The sequence below is a fragment of the Mus caroli genome, unplaced genomic scaffold (genome assembly GCF_978045245.1).
Source record: "Mus caroli unplaced genomic scaffold, Mus_caroli_1 scaffold_4, whole genome shotgun sequence".
In the NCBI taxonomy this organism is placed as follows: Eukaryota; Metazoa; Chordata; class Mammalia; order Rodentia; family Muridae; genus Mus; species Mus caroli.
Window position 1 is genome coordinate 45,575,566 of NW_028227259.1, and position 24,900 is coordinate 45,600,465.

At 39.1% G+C, this 24,900-nt stretch overlaps 2 long non-coding RNA genes across 6 annotated transcripts in view; one reads left to right on the top strand and one right to left on the bottom strand.

Moving 5' to 3' along the window:
- Positions 1-8,918, top strand: part of LOC147005134 (uncharacterized) — a 55,433-nt gene extending 46,515 nt beyond the window's left edge. The window contains exon 5 of the long non-coding RNA XR_015046928.1: positions 8,859-8,918. This is a non-coding gene — a long non-coding RNA (uncharacterized LOC147005134). The remainder of the gene's footprint in view (positions 1-8,858) is intronic.
- LOC110295223 (uncharacterized) overlaps positions 1-24,900 on the bottom strand; it is a 66,953-nt gene that overhangs the window by 32,240 nt on the left and 9,813 nt on the right. For all 5 annotated transcript variants that reach the window (XR_015046927.1, XR_002378030.2, XR_002378031.3 and 2 more), the window contains exon 2: positions 12,876-12,948. This is a non-coding gene — a long non-coding RNA (uncharacterized LOC110295223). The remainder of the gene's footprint in view (positions 1-12,875; positions 12,949-24,900) is intronic.

The following is a 24,900-nucleotide window of genomic DNA, read 5'->3' on the forward strand; positions in this document are numbered from 1 at the left end:
ATTCTGACACACAGGAATCACAGAGGAAGCTGGAAGGAGAACAAGGTATAAACTTGCAAAATGTGCCCCTCAATGACATAGTTTCTCAAGCCAGTCTCCATGTCCTAAAAGTTCCATTACATTCCCAAACAGAACCACTAACCAAGGAGCACATATTTAAGTATGTGAGTCTATTGAGAACAACTTTTCTTTTCATTTTTTATTAGATATTGTCTTTATTTACATTTCAAATGTTATCCCCTTTCCTGGTTTCCCCTCTGAAAACCCCCGAGCCCATCCTCCCTCCCCCTGCTCACCAACCCACCCACTTCTGCTTCCCTATCTTGGCATTCCCCTATACTGGGGCATTGAGCCTTCTCAAGACCAAGGGCCTCTCCTTCCATTGATATCCAAAAGACCATCCTCTGCTACATATGCAGCTGGAGCCATGAATCCCTCCATGTGTACTCTTTGGTTGGTGATTTAGTCCCTGGGAACTCTGGGGGTTACTGATTGGTTCATATTGTTGTTCCTCCTATGGGGCTGCAAGCTCCTTCATTTCCTTCAGTCCTCCATTCTCTAGTTCCTCCATTGGGGACCCTCTGCTCAGTACAGTGGTTGGCTGTGAGCATCCACTTCTGTATTTGACAGGCACTGAGTAGACAGTTATATCAGGCTCCTGTCAGCAAGCACTTGTTGGCATCCACAATAGTGTCTGGGTTTGGTGACTATATATGGGGTGACTCCCCAGGTGGGGCAGTCTCTGGATGGTTTTTTCTTCAGTCTCTTCTCCACACTTTGCCTCTCTATCTCCTCCCATGGGCATTTTAGGGAATAATTTTTATTTAAACCACTACAATAAGCAATTTAGCATCTACTAGGAAATAATTTAGATAAATGATCAAAAAAATTAAGAGATACATATGACCATGACAACTATTTAGTAAGAAAGATTTGATCAATATGGCCATTTAGAGGATGAAGAAGGGTAGTGCTTGTGAAATACTATACAGCTGTTTATAATAACCATTATTAAGACCATGTGCCCACAAAGGAAAATGTGTCAGAGTGTTGCATGTATGAGTGAATCATTACAGAAAACCACTTCTTCACCAATGACAGCGAGCATATCATGTCTGCACATAGACAGCAGCCAGATAGGAGCAGGAAAATGAAAAGAGGTGAGGTGATAAGTAGCAGAACTCTTGATTGATATTTTCCCTTTTAATATTTCAATCCCATTGTTACTGTGGTTAGCTGTTCTACTGATATCATTTTAGGGATAAGGGAACTGTAATATCTTCTTGATGGACACAAATGATGGCCTCTCCAGTGTGAATTCTGCACAAGATAAGTCCCTTATGTTCCCTCATGACATCAGGAGAGCCTCTCCGCCAGGATGCTTACTCATAGATGGGTGGATGAGGAGGCCGAGAAGGTGGGGATGTTAGGCCTTAGCTGGCCTTCCTCATTCCTCTTTTTACTCATTCCTAGACAGCAGCCCATGGAATGCTGCCACCTTCCTTCAGGGAGGGTCTTGCTCCCTCAGTAAGCATTCTCAAAGTCATTGCCAGGGTGTATCTCCTGGCTGATTCTAAAGCTGGTGAGGCTGGCAATGATGGTTACTCACATGCACTTAGATGAAGTGAGTAGGAGAGCAAGCAAAACTACCCAGGAAGCAGAATTTTTTAAAGCTGGATGAAATGTTATTTCTAAATTAATTTTTTTTTAAAGTATATTGTCTTATACTAAAAGATTGTGATATCTAGCCTCTGAGCCAACTACTTTCAGCTACTTTACTTCTCTTTGTAATTATATTCCTGTCTACAAATAGGATCCTTACACTAGTATATCTTGAAAATGGGATTCTTGCACTAGTATATCTTGCAAATAGGATCCTTACACTAGTATATCTTACAAACAAGATACTTACAGTAGCACATCTCATTCTACAAATTATAGACATTACTTATTCTTCCTGTTACACATGGTATGGACATAGCCTTCAACATTCCCTCATCCCTGAATTTAATTCTGCATAAAATGTTGAGTTAATCAGCAATAGGTGTTTGCATTATTCTGACCAGAGAAAGATTGTTTATTCCTCAGCAACAAGCACACTGGGTTTTTGTGTCTTTCCTCATGTTTTCTGGTTTTTCCTACAGTTGTTAATAAGCCCTTGGGTTTTTTGTTTGTTTGTTTGTTTTTATGGGGGTGTTTGTTTGTTTGTTTGTTTTATTTCCCTATTTTTTTTTCCCGAGACAGGGTTTCTCTGTGTAGCCCTAGCTGTCCTGGAACTCACTCTGTAGACCAAGCTGGCCTTGAACTCAGAAGTCTGCCTGCCTCTGCCTCCCAAGTGTTGGGATTAAAGGCGTGCACCACCACCGCCTGGCTTCCTTTTTTTTTTTTTCAATGTGTTTATCATTACTTCTTTCATTGACCTCTTCAAACCTATAGGCTAATTTTGCAAATGCTCTACTACAATTTATGAATACTTGATCGAATATTGCCTTCTCTTCCACATTCCTTTCCCATTCTCTATCTTCTGCTTTGTAGCTACCACCATGCTCCAGTTTGACCAATGCCCAAGCCTGCCACACAAAATTCATTGTATTTGGATTATTTAAGCAATCAATTAATCTCACTTTTTTTTTTTTTTTTGAGACAGGGTGTTGCTATGTAGCTCTTGCTATCCTGGAACTCACTATGTAGATCAGGCTGGCCCTTGCCTCCTAAATTCTGGGATTAAAGGTGTGCGCCACCATGTCTAGCAAAACTTCATTTTATAAAGCTTGTTTTCCATAAGCTTACTACAATTTCTAGTGAGTAAGGTGCTTGACCCTTTATGTCAAAAATGCCTACGTACTACATTATATACTCAATGATTGACTGCCTAAGTACAAAACATGTGATTTCTATGCCTCAAACCTTTGACTATATTGCTCTGTTTTACCATCCAATGTTGCTGTGTTGGCTGAAGCCATCTGACATCCTTTCTCCCTTTACCTTTGTTCTTAATATCCTGAAGTTGAGAACTTATAATGCCTTGATGAAAAATAATATATACAGGTAAATAAACCTGGAGCCTGTCAGTATACAGTCTCACATACATGAATAAGAGAGTCATCCCTATGTTATTTTTAACACTTTATCCTTTTTATTATCTATTATCTAGTTGTTTTGTGTATAAGTATGTATGGAGTGTATGTATGTGTGTACTAGTGTGTGTGTGTGTGTGATATACATATTTGTATGGGGGCATGCAAATACCCATGGGCATGATGAAGTGAAAGGAGGATGTCTGATGTCCTATCCTATCACCATACGCCTTATTCCTTTGAGACAGGGTCTCTAACGGTATCCACAGCTAGGTTGGTGGCCACCAAGCACCACTAATTCATCAGGTACCACAACCCCACAGCCTCACAGTGTTAGCGTTATACATTCAATCTCACATTGGAACCCAAGCCCTCATCCTTGTGCAGCAAGCACTCTCACTGATCTACCTCTCAGCCCACGGGTGTACTTTTCTATCTTCTCTTTCTGAGTCTCCCTAATGTTTAGCTGTAGGAGTGCCTGGAACAAGTGTCTAATTTTCCTTCCTTCCTTCTTTGTCCACCATCTTTACTTGTATTCTTCAACAGTTAGTTCCTAAATTTTATATGTGATTTGAAATTTTTGAGGGATAAAGCAAAATAAAAATATGTTTCCCGTAGAGGTTTTTAATTGCTCCAATGTTCCCTTTATGAAAACATTTTGGTGGGACATTGAGAAAACAAATTTCCTTGTGTTTGTGACTCTATCGGTAACATGTTTTTCAAAGCTTTCCCTATTTTCCCAGTTTCATTTAAGCACAGTCATTTTCATAATTGTTTTTTTTTTAAATTATTGGTTGGTTAAACTTTTGTGTGCTCCGATCTTTTATTTGAAAGAGTTTCATGAACTAACTAGTTCAGGGTTTTTGATACAACTTTTTAAAGAGTAAAGAATACAGATGTTTTATTAGAAGCAATATGATTCCAGGCTTGGATTTAACTGCTGGGTTTTGCTAGTGGTAGTGGAAGAGTGTTATTCTGGTTGATGAAGATCTCTAGAGATATATTATTTCTTAAAAAAAATGGCTTTCCAATCTACTGCTAGAAATAGAAATGAGCAGATTGGGAAGATTGGGAAGATAGCTCAATCTGTAAAGAGTTTGCCTTATAAGAATGGGAACATGAGTCCAATTTCCTGAACACAGGGAAAGAAATATGGGTGTTGCAGTGCACACCTATAATTTCATTGCTGGTGCAATGGAAACAGGCAGACCCCTCGGGAATCATTGGCCATGCAATATGTCTCACTCAATAAGTTATAGGCCAGTAGAAAACCTTGCCTCTAATAAAAAAGAAGCCTAGTACCTGAAGAACAACAACTGAGGTTGACCCCTGGCCTGAACATAGTCAAACATACATACTCACACCCACCCACCCATATACACATTCTCTTGTATACACTCATGCACACCCATAGGAATGGGTAGATCCCTAGTTGCTAGCGATCTTAAGCAGTCGAAGGATACTGATATGTCAGAATGTTTTATATAGATGCTACTTGGTCTCTAGTTTTGATCTTGTGTCAGATGACTTGGCTTTCCCCAGATGTTGGCATCCCTAAGACCAAAAGCTCACAATAAGAAGTGATGAGAGACTTCTGATTATGGAAGGTTGGAGACAGACTTGAGGCAGAAGTCTGCCACTCACCCTGTGCTAGCTAGTGCCTCTGACTGTCCAGTGCTCCTAGTATTTCCTTGAAGAGCCTCTCAAGGGTGCCACAAGCACAACATTCACAGGCATCTACATGGGCATCTTTTCTACTCTGCTGTCAGTCATACCTGGGTCAGTTTCTTCTCAGGAAAGTGCTTGAGCCCTTTTCTTCACTTTCCAGTCTCCAGCTATTAGTTTCATCCCTGTGGATTGCAATTTGTGCTCTGTTGACATTGTTTTTAAAAGACAAGAGAGGGAGAAGAGATCAGTCAAAGCGGACAGCACACTGTGACTAACTGGAACCCTAAGGTCAATTTAAAAGAACTAATGAAGTTAAATACATGAGAATAAAGAGAATGGGGATTTCAGGCTGATTTCCCAAGAGGCATAAAGCATAGAGAAATCCCCAAGTCTAGGATCCTCAGATTCCTGGAAGCCATCTGAAAGTAGCACAGTGCTCAGCTGACAAGAACAAGATCAAGAAGGACACAGACCTTATTCTTCAGAAATGTGCACTCTCTGAGCTCTGCTTCCTCATCTGTAAAGTACAGAGTAACTGGTGATTTGTGAAGAGCTAGCTCCATGACCAGCAAAACTGGCCAAAACCAAACATCGGCGCTACTTAAGTATAAAATATGCATTAATAGGCAAATTTCAACTTATGAAACTGCTAAAATAAACAAAATGAGCAAACCCAATCAGCAAATGAAGAATATGTTTTAAAAGAGACTCTGCCCAATGGTGATAAAGCAGCATGCCTTTAGTCCTAGCAGTAGGGAATCAGAGGCAAGTGAATCTTTGTGAGTTTGAGGCCACCTTGGTCTATATAGTGAGTTCTAGGACAGCAAAAGCTGATTAATAAGATTCTGTCTTGAAAAAGAAGAGGAGGAGGAAGAAGAAGAGAAAGAAAAAAAACCTAAAGGCTGCTTCCCAAGAGATCCTAGCTTTGTCTAAAGGTCTAAGAATTGTCATCTGTAGAAGGTATTACCTAGAAACTGACACTTGGTACCCAGTACATGGCAACTGCTGAGTTAACATCATTTATAGTGATAAATTATGATGAGATAGGATAAAAAGCCACCTTGAAAGTTTGAAGTAGAAAGTTGGAGACTAGCTATTAGATTCTAAAACTACCCTAGAGGTACTCTCGGATATTTCAGTCAAGCCCTTGTGGTCGTGTGACTACAGTACATTTGCCTGCAGAGCCAGAGACTTATCTTCATCTATCCTGTTACACACATATCTCCTTTCCTCCTGCCAAGTATTATTCCTAGCACACCATAGTTTGAAAATAAATGGAACTTGCTTAACTTCCTTAAATAATTATTCTTTAGCACTAGCCCAATATGAAAGAAGAGAAGATAGTTTTTTATGTTTTTTTCATTTAACTCAGATACCTGACAAAGTCCAAATTAATCTACATTCTAGACTCTCTCTCTCCACATATGTGTGTGTGTGTGTGTGTGTGTGTGTGTGTGTGTGTGTGTGTGTGTTCTTTGAGACACAGCTCTCTGCAGGTCTCCAGTTCATGTTCCTTTTCCTTAGCCTCCAAGGTACTGGGATTAAAAAACCATACCTGGTTACAGTCTGTCTGTCTATATGTCTATAAATTTATTTTGCATATACTAAACACACTGAAGAAAACAATCTCTTTCTGTGAATGTCTACAGCTAGAAAAGCCTCCATGTGCCATTCAGTAACACCAACTGAGCCAAGGGTATCACTCTTCCATTGACACGAGGGTGGATAGCTTGTGCCTGTATCTTAAAATGTTTTACCAACTTCTTCCCTCTAGCAATCTTAGATCTTACATTAAGATAAATGGAGATAGTTATATTAAGCGACTTAAGTCAGCCTCACAAAGACAAATATATGTTTTATCTCATTTGTGGTTCCTAAATTTTATGTAGATACATACAAGCAAGCATGTACACATGGTACAAAACAAGAAGTAAAATCATCTAGGAGGAGAAAGCTGCCTAAGAGGAAGGATGGGGGGAAATGGTCTTTATATGCAATGTATGCATGTACAAAATTTAAAAGTAAACAAGTAAACTGAAAGGGTAGATAGCCAAGTGTTTTGGGAGAGCTTTTGAGTGGTAACCGCATTTCGATATTTCCGATATGTTTACCAGGTGTTTCATGTTAGCTAGACATCTTGTCACAGATTATTAAAATGAAACAATGCTTGCTAAAACAAATGGAAAAAGGATGCTCTCTATAATGCCTAGAATTTTACTCTTTGTAGCCATGCCAGAGTGCAGGGTTCTATAATGTTTGCCTGTCACTGAAGGAAGTGAGTGACTTTTCCTGCACAGTACCAAGGCTTGGAAAGTAGGCAAAAATGGAATGTCCTATTTTAATGGTGCCCAGAGTGCTGTCAAGTGTTTACATGATGTGCCTCTGGCCAACAATCCAGTGAGAATCATTTCATTCTTGCAACAGAGAAGAATTCAGAGAAATACTCTAACGGGGGTCAGGCCAAGGGCCAAGGGCACACAAGAATCAGAGCAGCGGAGATGAGTAGGGAAGGAGTGGGAGTAGACTGGGGCAGTTCCCATCCTGGTTTCCCTTCCTGGTTACAAGTTTAATCTATATGGCTTTGGGCAAGTCACCTTATCTCTCTGAGTCTCCGTTTCTTTACTTAGGAATTGAGAAGGTCAACTCAAGGGCCCAAACACACCCAGATTATCTGTTTTTTGTTGTTGTTATTGTTTGTTTTCAAAAACAAAACAAAACAAAACAAAAAAAAAACAACCACACACACAAACACTCAAAAACTCAAAAACAAACTACTTCTGTCAACAGAGAAGCCAATGCATTCTTGCTTCTCAATTTTCAATTACTCCCTACGAATAGCAATGAGCTATGTGGTCGGACTGATAGCTGCTAGATAGCAGAAAATATAGTAGGAGTGTCTGCCCTTAAGAAATATATCATCCCTAAAGAGGCATATGAGCATCAACACAATTCTGTTCTGATTGTGAAAATGGAGGGGAATGAAGGAAGTACACAGAAGGCAGTAACTGATTGGATAATTGAGTCAGCAACTTCAAATTGCCTTCATTACAGAGGGATGTTTGGGCTGACCCTTGTGAATGGATAGAAATAAGGCACTATACATAGGTCATACAAATCAAGAAGATGGAATCCAATCACGAATAGTGTGTCATTACAAATTTGCTATCACTTTCTTTTCTTTTATTTGGATTTAATGTTGCTCCCAAAAATATTTCAGGCAGTTCATTGAAATGAGAGTTGTAACAACAAAACAATACAAATTCTGACTGGTTTAAACAGTTTGGCTCAGGAAAGGAGAAGCCTGGAGATCAGCTAGACTTTAGACTTTATCAATAAAGAGCCTCCAACCTGCTTTGCCTATATTCCATGATGAACCTTTTCTCAGTGCACAATTTTCCTCCAACATCCAGTGGTTTCTTCTTCAGATTTAGGGATTGTCTGACTCACTGCCCAAAGAAGCTTTCCTACTTGTCTCTCTCATCTAACCTGGCCATGTAGCCATCATCAAATGAGCCCCTAAGTCAAGAACCTACAGATGCTCACCATATTGGGTCTGGGCTCCTGGAACACCATGACAGCAGAGGGCATCTCTAGACAACACCATGCTAAAGATGGTGCAAGCCTCCTTGACCAAGAGCTAAGAAAGTAAACACCTTGCTCAATGAACATTGGGGCAGGGTATGGAGGGTTAAAAAAATAATAATAATAATGGATAAACAGCAATAACTATTTACAATACAATAAAAAGTGACACACTTTAATCCACATAATAATCTCACAATATTTTTGATAGGAAGTAAAATCCAATAAATACTATGCGTATTACTATAGTAAAAGTGATTGTATAATAAAGGTAAAATTGTTGTCTTGGTTACAATTTTTTCAGCTTGACACAGCTAGCCTCATCTGAGAAGAGGGAACCTCAATTGAGAAAATACCTGAATCAGATTGTCTATAGGCAAGTCTTTAGGGAATTTGCTTGATTAATGATTGATGTAGGAAGTGAGTGGAGCCAGCTCTGGTCCTGATGTCCTGCACAGTAAAAGAAAGTAGGCTGAGCAAGCTGTACAGAGCAAGCTAATAATCAATGTTCTTTCATGTTCTCTGATCCAGTGCCTGCCTTCGGTTCCTGACTTGAGTTCCTATCCTGATTTCCTTCATAATGGAGTATAAACTATGAGATGAAATAAAACCTTTCCTCTCCAAGTGATTTCTGCTCATGGTGTTTGTCACAGCAGTAGAAAGCCAAACTAAGGTATTAGTGAGATGAGAACAATGCATTACTAGGTAGATTCCAAACAGTAGAAACCCCAAGTTAAAGATGAAATGGGATAGCCATTAACTTACTTTTAAGCTTCCTGACAGCCAAAATACAAAACAACACAAAACAACAAAAAGTATAGTCATTTAAAAAGACTGCAATGTATCTTAGAAGATCAAAGGTATTACTGGACCAGAATTTCTAGAGAAAATATATTTCCACACTTTTTCTAAGATGTTCAGTTAGTGTAATAGCATGGAGCTATCAATAGTATCCTTGAAGCTGTCTCTTGTGAGACTATGCCAGGGCCTAGCAAACACAGAAGTGGACGCTCACAGTCAGCTGTTGGATGGATCACAGGGCCCCCAATGGAGGAGCTAGAGAAAGTACCCAAGGAGCTAAAGGGAACTGCAATCCTATAGGTGGAACAACAATGAACTAACCAGTACCCCCCTGAAGCTTGTGTCTCTAGCTGCATATGAATCAGAAAATGGCCTAGTTGGCCATCAGTGGAAAGAGAGGCCCATTAGTCATGCAAACTTTATATGCCTCAGTACAGGGGAACGACAGGGCCAAGAAGGGGGGGGGGAGAGTTGGGGAGGGAGCGTGTGGGGGACTTTTGGGATAGCATTGGAAATGTAAATGAAATAAATACCCAATTAAAAAAAAGAAAAAAAAAGTATCCTTGCATACTTGGATTGCTTTGAGATATTGGGATTAAACCAAAGCAATTCACAGACACTATGAATTGATTAAAGTAGAACTTCTAGAATTACATATAAAATGAGAATCCTAAGGAATATAAGAAGAGATGATCTCAAAGTTACTTTGTCTTGGTCATTGAAAGGTTATTTTATTTCTTGAGGAAAAATAATGCAAGAAAACAAAATTAATAATGCTTTGAAAGAAAAAGCAGAAAACCTCCATGAAAGGATAAACCAGTTGTGTCAATCACCTTGAATTATATATTAACCCCCACGAGCCCCACTTGCATGGTCTTCCACCATCATTTCTCGTGGAACAAAGTCCTATTTGAATCATTGTCCCTTGCTAAATGCCACACATATTTGCACATAATAGTTACCCTAGTGTGTGTGTGTGTGTGTGTGTGTGTGTGTGTGTGTGTGTGTGCCCGTGCCGGAGGCAATTATGTTTGTCTCTCAGCTTGATTGGGTTAAAAAACACTTAAGGAGTTAACAAAATACCTCTGGGTATGTTTGTGAAGGTACTCTCCAGAGACTGGATCAGAAGTTCTATGACCTAATGAATAGATTACTCCCTTGATAGGTTCACAATAACACTGTATTATGGGAAGTGGTGGAAGGAAGGGGACAGGCCTAGCTAGAAGGAGTGGGTCACTGGTGGCATGCATCTGGTAGTTATATCTTGTGCCAGTCTCTTCCTGTGCCCCATTTTCGGTGCTTCCCATTCAGCCTGGCCACATGTTCTTACCATCATACTGTTCTGCCCAAGTGCACTGTGCCACAAAACTAGAATATGAAATGGATCCTATGAAACTATGTACCTCTCTCCTTAAGTATCCTTTTTTTGTCTTTTCCTCCCTTTTTGGTCATGACCATACGAAAAATAAACAACACAGCACATTTTATTGTAATTGTTTAATGTCTGACTTCCCTGCTGGAAAGATGAAAAACTGGCTTCTTTGACATGTCAATTCTTGGTATGGTACATGGTCCAGTATGGAAAAATAATCAATAAGCTAATTCACTACAGAAGTCTGGACTTTGGGGACCATATTATATGCCCTCAAAATGTTTAAATCCTAACCAAGATAAGGGCTTGTTTTTAGAGTAGTTGAGCTAAAATGAGATTGCATGAAGATCTGGATGTAGAAACATATTTGGAGAAACCAAGGTGTAAAGAGTCAGGTATGAACACAATCCTGGAAGAGGCAGCTTCCTTCCCAGACTTCTGGAGGAACCTTGTGAACAGTCTGATCTCACTCTTGTGTCTTTCACACAGCCAGACAGGAAGTTCCTGTTGTTTCAAATCTTAGTTCCTTTTATGAAATGGCCTTAACCTAGTCACTGCAGTGAACTTAAGATCCTTTCGGTGGTCCACTTTCTACAAATATGGTTTTCCTCACTAGGCTTTATAAGGACAGAGAAGGCTACACTGCCTTAGTCAGCAACCATGCTATGGTGACAAAGGCCATACCTATGTGGAGTCTGACATCTGTTCCAGTAAAGATGGCTCCTTTCTCCCCATTTCCCAGGCTTGTGTGAAACAGACTCATACGCATCCATCTTACAATACAACCTCCGATGCTAACTTGCTTATGATTCTGACCAGTTGACTAGACTACCTGGGTCTCCTCATGTTAAGACACAAATGGAAGAATCTATGAAAGTCTAAATTACGGCATTAGACATGAAACTCCTCATCTGGCCTCCAATGCATATTAAAGAGTCTGAAAGCTGTCAGTGTACTCCCTTTGCTTTCTTGTTCTGCTTGTACTGAAATACAGATTTCCTCTCCAAGAAAGTGAGTAGGCTCTTAAATGCTATACAACGTTAAGGCATTTTCCTTTAATATTATAATTTAACAATCTTGTACACTATTTAGAAGGTCAAGGAGATAGTTTGGAAAAAAAGAAAGATGATAAATAGATGCCATTTCAGGTCAGGAGGAGAAATACAGTGTGTGTGTGTGTGTGTGTATGTGTGTGTGTGTGTGTGTGTGTGTGTGTATGCACATGAACCACACATCCAAACTGGCATTTTAAATTTCTCATTAAAAAACAATTCTGGTTCATTGAGTTTACTTATAAACTCTGGGTAAGGTTTACACTTAAACAAATGTGTTTAATTCCAATGCACACCACCAAATTAGTCTAAGTGTAAACTCAAACTCCATATCTTACAAATGTGTTTTTCCATGCTCCTTTGTTCTAATTTTCATTGTTTAATTTTTTTCTGCATCACTTTTCAGTAACTATGTGTTCTTTACCAAGCCAAGGAGGGAAAATCAAACAGAAGCCGGGGAGAAGAGAGGGGGTGGTGTCTCAATGATAAATGTGAAGCTGTTAGATTCCAGCGATTGCTTTCTAAAGAGTAAAGCTACCACTTGAGCCAGGACTAGCTAGAGAGAGATTGTGTTGGCACAAGTCCATTTCTGATGACTGGATTGGGCGAAATCAGCACGTTTGTTTCTTCAAAGCCCTCAATACTTTTGCAAGAAAATTCAGACCTAGGTCAACAACATATTACATAGAATGACTCCATTTCAACTACTAAACAGGGCCCAGCGTGGTATACAAGTTAAAAGTCCCAATGAACACAGATGAGTTTCTATTAGGAATTCCCACCACACTGTTGGAATTCAGGTTTGAATCCTAAAATGTTTGATGAGATTGAAATAAACAGCTGGTCAGTTCTCTCCAAACAGAGACACGAATGCTAAGGAGAACTGATAGCTGTCATTCTAACATTAGACTAAGAAGCAAGAAGACCATAAAAAATAATCATAAACATATGTAACCCAGGAAGGTTCTCTTGCAGAGACACAGAGTATTAAATACAAGACATTATCAGGCCATTCTCTAATATAATCCAACAGGAAAAGACAAAGTCGCTGTCCCCATCCTGCAGAAGGCTGAGAAAACAGAGCTAAGTACTCTGAAGGGCCCTTTTCCAGGCCCTTAGTTTCTACTTAGAAACACTGTTAATCTCCCAAAGCCATTCTTCCTCTCTAAATGAGCATAATGATTCTGTCACTGATGACCCACAATAATTTGCAGCTAGAATGTCCCCCAAGTGATCATGTGTTAAAGATTTTGTCACCAGCCTGTAGAACTTTTGGGAGGAGATTAAACTACTAGGAAGTAGAGTCTTCTGCAAGGAACTTACGTCATTTGGGGTTTGAGCTTCAGGTTACAGTCCATCATTAAAGGAAGTCCTGGCAGGAAGCTGGAAGCAGGAACTAAGGTAGAAACCATGGAAAGACAATGGTTACTGGTCACTCTCTGGCCACTAGCATAAAGCCCAGTCCCACCTCTCAGGAATGATACTGCTCACAGTATGCTGGGCCCTCCCATGTCTACCAAGAAGATGCCCCTACAGACATGCCTATGGGCCAATCTGATGGAAACAATTCCTTAACAGAGATCCCCTTTTCCCAGGTATGCCTAGGTATGTTTCAAGTTGAAAAACAAAACAACAAAACATCTAGTATCTTCACTAGAGTCTAATCTTATCCCAAATTCGCTTTTATAGTAAATATACTCCTGCCATAATTAATCTGCTTCTGAAATAGTGACTAATTCATTCATTGATCTATTCATTAATTTATCTTGCCTTAATGACCCAGCCATCTTTTACTAGGCCCTGTACTCCATACTGTTGCATTAGTAGTAAAGTCTCCAACACATGAAACTTAGGGATACATTCAAATCATAGCACTGATAAACATAAAGAATGAAATAGAAAAGGAATAAAGAAAAATAAAATATATCTTAGCTGCAAAATGCATTAAAACTCTAGTTAGTTAATGAAGACAGTTGAAATTGATGAAATAATAATACCAGAAACAACACAAAGAGTTAACTTTTGGCTTTCATTTTCTTTGTCTGCTAATTTATTAGCTCTGATTTGAGCAACTTAATAATTAGCATTGGTTTCTTCTCAAACTATGAGTTCTTCACAGGGGTTGTGAGGTTTCAGATTTAGGTGCACATACATGATCTTAAACATTACCTATCGTGAGCTATTTGTTTTTGATAATTGTGTGTAGACAGTCTTTAGAAGTCAACTATTTAGAATGATAGTTCCCTTATTTGCATGATCCAAGCAAGGCTTTCCAATAGAGTTATGAAATAAGGAAGGAAAAAGAGTTGGCCTTACACTGGAAAATCACTCAGTATTTACATTGGGATCAATACACACCGTGAAAATTCCCTGGAAAGTTGGCACATTGAAAACATGATCTTTTTAAAGATATATTTTTATTATTTTTAAATTTTTAAACCAAATTATTGCATCACTTCCCTATTCCTTTCTTGCTTTCTAATCCTTCCTATGCTCCCTCCTTCCCTCTCAAATTGATTCTTTTTCATATATATAATGAATTTTAGTGTTGCTTGTGTGTAAATGATACCAAGGCTGACCATTTTGTATTGGATAAGCAGTTAGAAGGCTAATCCCCTATAGAGACTAATTTTCCTTCATTCAGCAGTCATTAGTTAACCGTGGTTCTTTCTATAGGGGTAGGACCATATGAGACTTCTTCTTTCCATGTTTGAAGCACAACAGTGACCACTGTGGCAAGGATACACCCAAAGGTGCAATACTGGTTGGTGTGATCACTGTTGTGGTAACCAACAACTGTCTAATTGGACTTCAGGCCCTCTCAACATGGAAGAAACCATTCCTGGTACTAGAAAGCTATCCAACTAAGCGGGCCTAGTGAGTTCATAGATGTTACTGAAGCTTATACTGCCATTCTAGTAGATAAGGATAATCCTAACTACATTCTAAAGGGCATCCTTATACCCACAGTTAAATATAGTGCTAAACCCACATCAAATAAACCTTCTGTGGTAGACAGAGACCACTAGAGAAAACAATAACTGGTTATAATGCAGAGATCAACTGATAAGGGCCATTCCAGCTCCAGTGTATATGTCTACCACAACTCTTGCAGCTAAGGCTCAGGGAGTGTCACAGAAGTGTGTACAGAAGATTGTGAGAGCTAGAGAACCAGGAAGTTGCTGTGCAATTATGCTAGAAATGACAATGTCAGTCCATGAGATCTCAACAATATGGCTATTTAAATAAGACCTGAAAACTTGATCTTTTAACCATTTAAGTAGAGGAAGCATTCCTCCCACCAGATAATACAAAATGAAACAAAACAGAATGAAACAAAACAAAACAAAAACAGCCTTATTTCTTTACCTGGGTATTGATTAAGGTACAGCATATCAAAACAACAAACAACAAAGAACTCGTATCAGAGGAGCAGCATTGTTCAGTGGGCATGCATCCCTGCACAGTCTGACACTGAGCCGTTTCCTCTCACTGTGCTTCTGTGTTCTCATCACAGCACTAATGTGAGTCTCGAATGACCCAGCACAAGTGTAAATTTAGAATGATGTCTGGTCTGCACTGGAAATGCTACCAAATCACTTGTGAATAGAAATGAGGACTTTGAGAAGCAAAGGGAACCTGGCTGCAGGAGCTGTTTTTGACAACACATTGGGTTGGATCTTTTGTTATATAAAGTTGTCATTTTAAAACTTTTAATTGATACTTTACTGGTACAATTACTTGTGGCTACACTAATCCTCCATTACCACTATTCTACTGTCCCCCAACCCCCTAACCCCCTTCTTTGTCCCAACTAGTCTCCCTCCTAACTTTAGGTCTTCAAGAAGGACATCTATGTTATCCCATACTTTAAAAGGGGGGGGCTACTTTGTCAATTTAGGTTCTCTGAGAAGCATGCACCAAGAAACTAGTTAGAGACACTGGAGATTGGTAACCCTCATAAGAGATGAAGGTCTGTAAGTGAACACAACAAGCCCCCAAGCTGTGATGTTTCCCAGAAACCCTTGTGAGGAGAGCAAGCACGCAGGAACTGCCAGGAGCTACCTCAGAGAAAAGTGCTCCCCTCAGGCAGCCTCAGCTGGACCAGTGGGGAGTTGAGAGCAGACTACACACTTCCTGTGGAAGTGAGTAAAGGAAAAAGACAGTTGCAATACTTCTCCTGGGCCCAGAGGTGGGCAGGAGGAGCCCAGGAGAGCAAAGCCTTGGTAGAGCATGTGGGGATGAAAGCTCAATGGGTGGTGTCTGCTGACCTTTCCACAGTGGGCTCCTCAGACACAGAGCTGGGACGTCCATATTCTTCTCAGAAACTACTCTGTTACTACATTTAGATGGGCAGAGACACATTTAATGTGATGTCCATTAAACATGTTCATTTAGGCCATTGCTGAGAAGTGCACATTGAACTGGGTATATGGCAGACATTACTACCCATCTTTGTGTTCTTGGAGACTAGCCGTGAGTAAGCCTCTGAGGTCAGTGGCCATGCTGTGATGAGAAAACCTCACTAGAGAAGTACACACATTACTGGTTGAATGTGTCTAGGAACTAATGCCATGTGTGTGTGTGTGTGTGTGTGTGTGTGTGTGTGTGTGTGTGTGTGTACTATAGTTTGGATATAGTTTGTCCAACCTAAAACACATGCTGAAATTTGATTACCAAAATAGCAATGAGATGGGCCTGTGAGAGGTATTAGCTATCTATATTTCTGGTAGGAGGCAACTCATTCTCAAGAAAGCAAATTGTTATAAAGCATCTCTTCCACTGTGCCCTCTCCTGCACACAGCCACTCATGGATTTCTGACATACTCCATTTGGTGGTGCCACCCACCATATTTGATTTAGTACTGGGCAGGTAGCTCTTGCTTTTGGACCTGTGTTCCAGAAACCCTTTTTTCTTATAATTCATTTATTCGTGGTCATTCTTCTACAACAGCAAGTGGATTAAGACCATGTGCAAATATGTGTGTGAGTGTAGTATCTGTCAGGGGTCATATTTCCACATGCAAAAAGATCCTTACTGAGTTTCAGAGAAAAAAAAAAGCACTCTTGAAACTTGAATGACCTTCCTGTCACTTAGAAGAAGGTCAGGAAGAAGGTTTCTGCTGGCCCCAATCACCAAAACAGTTATTAAGATTTCTTGGTTCCTAGGCAAATGGATGGACCTGGAGGGCATCATCCTGAGTGAGGTAACCCAATCACAAAAGAACTCACACAATATGTACTCACTGATAAGTGGATATTATCCCAGAAACTTAGAATACCCAAGATTAAGATACAATCTGCAAAACACATGAAACTCAAGGAGAACGAAGACCAAAGTGTGACACTTTGCCTCTTCTTAGAATTGGGAACAAAACACCCATGGAAGGAGTTACAGAGACAAAGTCTGGAGCTGAGATGAAAGGATGCACCATCTAGAGACTGCCATATCCGGGGATCCACCCCATAATCAGCTTCCAAGCCCTGACACCATTGCATGCACTAGCAAGATTTTGCTGAAAGGACCCTGATATAGCTGTCTCTTGTGAGGCTATGCTGGGGCCTAGCAAACACAGAAGTGGATGCTCACAGTCAGCTATTGGATGGATCACAGGGCCCCCAATGGAGGAGCTAGAGAAAGTACCCAAGGAGCTAAAGGGGTCTGCAATCCTATAGGTGGAACAACCATATGAACTAACCAGTAACCCCCAGAGCTCATGTCTCTAGCTGCATATGTATCAGAAAATGGCTTCCATCAGTGGAAAGAGAGGCCCATTGGTCTTGCAAACTTTATATGCCTCAGTACAGGGGAATGCCAGGGCCAAGAAGTGGAAGTGGGTGGGTAGGGCAGTGGAGGTGGGAGGGTATGGGGGACTTTTGGGATAGCACTGGAAATGTAAATGAAGAAAATACCTAATTAAAATAAAAAATAAAATTACCTCAAACACACACACACACACACACACACACACACACACACACAAAGAAACACCAATAAATACACTTGTTACTAAAAAGAAAAAAAAGAAAAAGAAAAAAAGACTTCTCGGCAAAGCACCCAGTATGAAGCAACTAACTCTAAAATTTTCATCTTGCATTAAGATCACAGATCATGTCCTAAAGCTCACCAGTTCCAGCTAAACCCCTGGCCTGTCCATTGACAGCATGTCTGTCACCCAACACTGTGAGGACACAAAGGGTGTAGAACAGAAAGATTCAGCGCCAAGGCTTGGAAAGATTCAGTCTGTTACACAAAACTACAAGAAAGATGTATGATAGGACTTTGAAAACCCAGAGAAGTGAGCCACAAATACTGGTTGTAAAAGACACCACGATTAGCCTGATCTCAGGACAGTCATCTCTGCCTTCATAGGGCCCCTCCATATGAGATGAGCCAGAATGCTCATCATGCTCCAAAATTTGGCCTCAAGAGTAACCTTGGCTCTTCCAGTAGAGATAAACTGATTGTGACTCTTGCCTGCCACCCCATTTCTGTCCTTTATTCACACATCCATTCCTTGGTCAAGGACATGTTCAATATGAAGTGTGTAAGTACTAGTTTATACTAGACAGTCTCCTATAAGAAAGTGTCTATTTTACTGTACTAATTTTCAGTAGGAAGTGACGTAAAACATTTCAAAAACAAATGAAATGCTAGAAGATAGTAAAATCTAGTAATTACCAGCTACCCTGTGTCTCAGGCACTTTGCAGCAATGTCACGGAAAGGTTGAGATTGTGTCTTATGTGATCAGGATGTAAACACTCACCATGGGTATGATTTAGAAATTACAGACTTCATTTTCCTTGTCATCATCTGAAAAAAGTGTGACAGTAATACTTACCTTGTGAAATATGTATTGTTTTATATAGGGAAAGGGTAAAGTACAGTGACTGGAAGAGCATCAAATGGAATATAGAAAATGTACACAGACATGGGAAAAAGAAAGTTAGAGTTAAAAGGAATTCAACAGGACAAGAATTCCTTCTAAAGAAGTTCAAGTATACAAATATAACAGAACAGATCAATACATTTCAGTACAGAAGAACTATTCACTGTTATAAAATACAGCACAAAATTTCTTTCCATTTGTATCAGCTGAATCAAGATAAAATTCATATGCAATAAAAACCTAATGGAGATACATAATATTTTGATTTCCTAATTTTTCTGTATTTTTTTTAGCTCAGACAATGACAACTTGTGTTTTCTATCAATATAAGCTATTAGTCTGTTCTAGAATTTCATATAAATGAGACTATGTGATTCTACTTTGTGACTGACTTATTTTACTGACAAAAAAGGGTATAAACAAAATATTAAAAATGCAACTGTTATGCCCTAAAAATACTTTTAAGGAACATAATAGATTAAATTCTCATATTAATAAGAAAACTACTGCTCACAGAAAAAATATTTAAATGTTATACAGCAGAAAGTAACAAAGGAAGTTTAAGTAGCCAATAAAAATATTTTCTATTTAGCTGTTTTGGTTTTTAAAATGATTGATTATATTTGTTGTACTAAGCAGTGGATTTCGTGTTTATATTTATGTTATATTATATGTCATGTGCTTTGACTATATTCACTACTCATTACCCTCTCCTAGCCCACTGCCTATCCCTTCAATCTTCCCAATATAGCTCCTTCTATTTTTGTGTGTGTGATAGATACAGACAGACAAGTAGACAGACAGACAGGTAGACAGACAGAGACAGAGACAGAGAGACAGAGAGGAAATTCCTAGTTTACTTGCCTGTTAAGGAACATAGCTATAATCAGTAAAATAATACCACTGTTTTCAACTAACACACAGACAGAATACTTTAAATATTGATAAATATTTTTATTTTTATAGGCAAATCTAGTTATATGCACAACAACAAACTTTCAGTCAGAGCTGGACTACATAAGGGAGAGTGGTTCCATGAGTTTATAATAAATATTGCTTAGATACATAAAAGCTATAGCAACGAAGTTTGTGAGAATACAGTCTGGTGTTTGTATAATACAAAGCCTAACTACGTAATTCTCAAGCTAGATCTGTCATTAAGTGACAAATGACAAATGGGCAAATGGTACATTCAAATGGAGCAGAGAGAACACTGTGTATGGGTGCCAACAGTGCATTAAGTTCCACCATTATGGCTTATGTTTCACCATTACGGTTCCAAATATGGGTGGAAGCCAATGTGAATCAACTCACACACAAATAAGAATAGTGAAATGCTTAGACAATAACAGGAAAGTGTCCCAACTTATTACTGTCCTTATAAGGGCATTGGAGCATCTCCTAGTCTTTATAGGAACACTGGGAAGCAGGTGCTCACATTGCAATTGGACATATTCTGGGGGGTCTTCCTTTGTTCATTGGCTTCACACTTCTTATTGTTGAACAGCTTTCTCCACTTGTAGGCAAAACATAGACCCCAAACCACTCTGAGTTTTACATCAAGAGGCTTTCACTAACAAAAAGATACTGAAGCAATTTGAAGGCTCCCTGAGTTCCAAAATCTTAAAGGAGGCAGTTTTGGCCATGATTACATCCAATGAACATCTTGGAACCAATCATTGATAATCACAGAGTCATGATTCTCAGTTTGAGTCTAGAGCTACACCTAACTCAAGCCACTCCACCACGAGATAAATTCATATCATGTGGCACCTCCCAGATGAAGAATGAGAGAGCAGCTTTTTTTTAGAATGAAGAAATGCTATTCACAAAATAAAATACGCTAGTCACATATAAGGAAGGTTAAGATATAAGCAAATGAAAGAACAAGCAAATGGAAGAGCTTAAGTTTGAATGCACTCTCCTTGGAGAAGGAAGAGTCACTAATAATCACCATGACATAATTTTACAGATCTGTTAGGTGAAAGCAGTTTATGTGCATGGTGGAAAAGAAAGGTTGGCTCTTGGGAATTCAACTGTACTGAAGTTCTGCTGGGAAGAAGCAGTTTTTAACAAGGGCATGATACTTTAATGAGATCATTCTAGATTCCAGAGTATAACAACATGTGGACCCTTATGCACTATTCAGAGTCACTTCCTACACCTCCCTAATAGCTGCTGAAAGTAAATGGGTAAATAAATCCTAATTCAACATTTTAGCCTTTGTCCTGAATGACCATAAAAACGCCACTTACATGATCTGAGCTTCAAGTTTCTACCTTTAAAAAGTAAAAATAATACTATTTACATTATTTTAGTGACAAATGTATTTAAGTACCTTGTGGAGTTCCTACCTCAAATAAATGTGAATGAAACACGGACTTATGAAAGTTTGTTGAATCAATCACCCATCAAACCACATGTGGGAGGTTTATAATTTTTCCTGTTAAAAATAAACACCTTTGACTAGTTTATACTAGTCTTTGAGCAAAGATTGTTTTTTATTTCCCTGAGATAAATGCCGCAGAAGGAAACTGGTGGGTTTATTGCGAGTTGCATGTTTTAGTTTATAAAAGAATTTTTCAGTATTCTTTCTCTGTTTCATGTTTTCATAGAGTCCCAGCAACACATAGATAATTTCCCCCACATTCTCAACAGCTTTGGGCATCACAGTCTGTTTTGTTTGAGCTATTCCGATGTGTGTGCTAACAGCTCGCTGTAGTTTTAATCTGAATTTCCCTAATGACTTGGGAGATTGAACATATTTCATATGTTTATCTTCTCTATTTACATCCTATTAGGAGAAATGTCTGCTCAAGCATTTTGCCCATTTTTCCAATTGTGTTGGTTATTTGTATTTTTTAAAGTATTTCTTTGTAAGCTTTGATTGTTCTTTGTGCATCCCAGAATATTGGCTTGCTCTTTTTCAGCTAAATCCTTTTGAAAAGGTTTGTTATATTTGGCCTGAGCTTCCTGTGGGTTGCCTGTAGTTGAATCATGTTTAAAGCCGTCTTCAAATCCCCTTTCCTTGGTATTAGTAGGCCACTTATATATGGGGTATTGAAAAATACTTATTTTGCTATTAAGTTCTATCTCCTGTGGTTTTTTTTTCAGATTTTTGTCTATTTTTGCTCCTTCATGCTGGATTGATTCATCTATGATGTCTTCCCCTTGTAATTTTGTACAAATAGCTATGCAAGTGTGTCTCTACATCACACAACACAAAATTACTTAGCTTGACATAGTATCAGTTCAGTCAAAGTGTAGAAACTTTACTCAAATATTGTCATTTTTATCCTCTTACATATACATTGAAATTATTTATATATTCCATCTACAAGCTGTCCTCACCATATCAGACAGTGTTAAATTTTTCCCCTTGAACTGTCAATCACAATTTAGATATGTCAAAAGTAAGTAAAGATGTGCCCTGCTTAAAGATGGTCTTTGCTTTCCCTCATCTTCCTCTCCAATGTTTCAATTCTTTATCATTATATTTGTTTGGAGAACTTTCTGCAATCATTATGCGAAGGAAATTTTATCTGGGACCAGATTATCTTAGCTTTCCATTATCTGTAATGTCTGGACTTCCCCTTTCAGTCCTATGGGATGCTTTCTAGGGCCACAGGATCTCAAGTTGACAGCTCTCTTCCTTCAGGACGTATACTATGCTTCCTTTGGCCTCCATGATTTCAGAAGAGAAGTTTCTACTGCTTTTCTTTTATAGGTAATATGTGCTGGTTCACTCGTTTTCAGGATTTTTTTCTATGCCTTCAATACTCAGAAGTATAAGTATGTGTCCTGAATGTATCTCTTTAAGTTTTTTCATCTTCTTAAACCTGTAGATTCATGTATTTTACCAAATCTGACATAAATACAGCTACTATTTTTCCAAATATTTTTCCATCTAGGTCTCTTTTTTCTCCTTGAGTACTATAGAGTGTAAGTGTGGGCCTTTATCGGTAGCCAGACACATCTGCAGTATCTTTTTACCTTTCAGACTATTTTCTCTCTAGTGTTCAGATTAAATTTTCTCTCTTTTTTAAATTAGGTATTTATTTCATTTACATTTCCAATGCTATCCCAAAAGTCCCCCACACGCTCCCCACCCACTCCCCCACCCACCCACTCCCACTTCTTGGCCCTGGCATTCCCCTGTACTGAGGCATATAAAGTTTGCAAGACCAATGGGCCTCTCTTTCCACTGATGGCCAACTAGGCCATCTTCTGATACACATGCAGCTAGAGACAAGAGCTCCGGGGTACTGGTTAGTTCATATTGTTGTTCCACCTATAGGGTTGCAGATCCCTTTACCTCCTTGGGTACTTTCTCTAGCTTGTCCACTGGGGGCCCTGTGATCCATCCAATAGCTAACTGTGAACATCCAATTCTGTGTTTACCAGGCCCCGGCATAGTCTCAAAGAGACAGCTATACCAGGGTCCTTTCAGCAAAATCTTGCTAGTGTATGCAATGGTGTCAGCATTTGGAAGCTGATTATGGGATGGATCCCTGGATATGGCCGTCTCTAGATGGCGCATCCTTTGGTCTCAGCTCCAAACTTTGTCTCTGTAACTCCTTCCATGGGTGTTTTGTTCCCAATTCTAAGATTCTAGATTTTCTCTTTTCAGTTTACTGATTCTTTCTTTTCTTTCATTCAGCAACTGAATTCTATTGAGGATTTTTGGTGCTGCTGGAATTATTTTGTTAGTTTGAGATTATTTTAGTTTTCAGTTTTAAAAGTTGTTTTATTTATTTATTTTTTTGTAGTTCCTGTTCCTTTGTGAGCATTATTTTTATTTCCCTTTATTTAAAGCATGTTCCAGTCACTCAGTGAAACATTTTGTACAATAGCCTCTTTAGGTTTCTCTTCATTTGAATGGAGAGGATGGAAAAATATTGTCAGTACACTGAAAGAAAGAACAATAAAAGTTGCCACAGAACAGAGAGAAAATGACATAAGAGAAAGAAACTTGGAGGCAAGGGACTTCATGACTAAAATAAAGGCTCTAACATTTATGTTGGCAGAATAGAGAAAAAAATTGACTAAACTAAAACTGTAGTGACTGGAAGCTTTCGGAAGACTGACATAACCATCATCTTGCTCTCAACATGTCATTTTCTTTGTCTATTTATGTGATATTTTCTTGGGTCCTAGTGTCATGAATAAGGTCAAGTTGGACCTGAACACTTAAGGTGTTTTGGTAAGAAATTGATAATTTTATTTCAATGCTCTGTGTTGCCTGGATTTCTGTAATATTTTGCCACAGAATAAATAATGTCTCCTATTCTCTAGTTCCCTGTTGCTTCCCTCTGGCTGAACCAGTCTCTTCACTGAGAGAAAAGTAAGACTTCTAACTCCTCAATAGGCTTCTCTCCTATTATTATATATTATTTTATTTATATTATATTATATTATATCGACCCAATGAGAGCTGCAGGACTGACTTAGCATTTCTCATTTCAGTGGTTATCCAACCACATCCTTATTGGATGCAACAGAAGGCTGGAAGCTCTACTATATCCTCTGACATGAGGCAGTGGGGGACAGAGTAGACCCAGTTCTGGTTATGGTGGAACTATAACACACAGAGACAGAGCTGTCGCTGTGAGTGCTGGGGATGTATTATACATTGAGGTTATAATGTCCCTGACAGGCTCATGTATTTAAACATTTGGTGCTCTGCTACTGATGCTGTTCCAGAGGGTTGTAGAACCCTTGAGAGGTGGGACTCAACTAGAGAAAGCAGGTTACTTAAACAGGGAAGGCAAGGCAGGGATGGCAAGCCTAGTGGTTCATAGTCCTGCCGAAGTTCTAACACTCCCTTCCCCCCACCTCTTTGCTGTCTGATCCATTTAGATGTGATAGGTCATGCTGCAAGCTTCTGTTGCCATGATTTCTGCACCACGATGAACCATACTCTCTTAAATAATGAGCTAAAATAAGCCATTTCCCTCTTACGTTGCATCTTGTCAGATGCTTCGGTGAGGGCATCATTGCTTCTCAGTAGAAATAGTTCTGCCTCTCTGATCAGCCTTCTCTAACCTTATCTAGGGCTTGGAATGTGGTGGAGGAAACACGTCATAAGAGCAGGGCAAAAATGAAACATTAGGCTGTCTATTTATTTTTTGCTGATGGGTAAGGATAGGTAGAATCTATCTGTCGGGCAGTAGAATGGTCACTATCTAGTTTTTTATGGAACTATACTACTCTTTTTCTGTGCTTTGACTATGAAGAACATGTTTTTGTTGAGGCTGTCTATAATTAGCTAGTATTAAAGGATTCAGTCTTGGCAGATACAATTCTGATACATATAAGGCAAAAAGAAAGCCCAATGACTTGTTCATTTCATTGTTCCTTGGGTTTTAACGTGCTGAGATGATTTCATAACTTTAATGTCAATTTATGTTTTGTGTGTTAGTTGTCCACACTCGGAAAAAGTCAGCAAAAATCACCT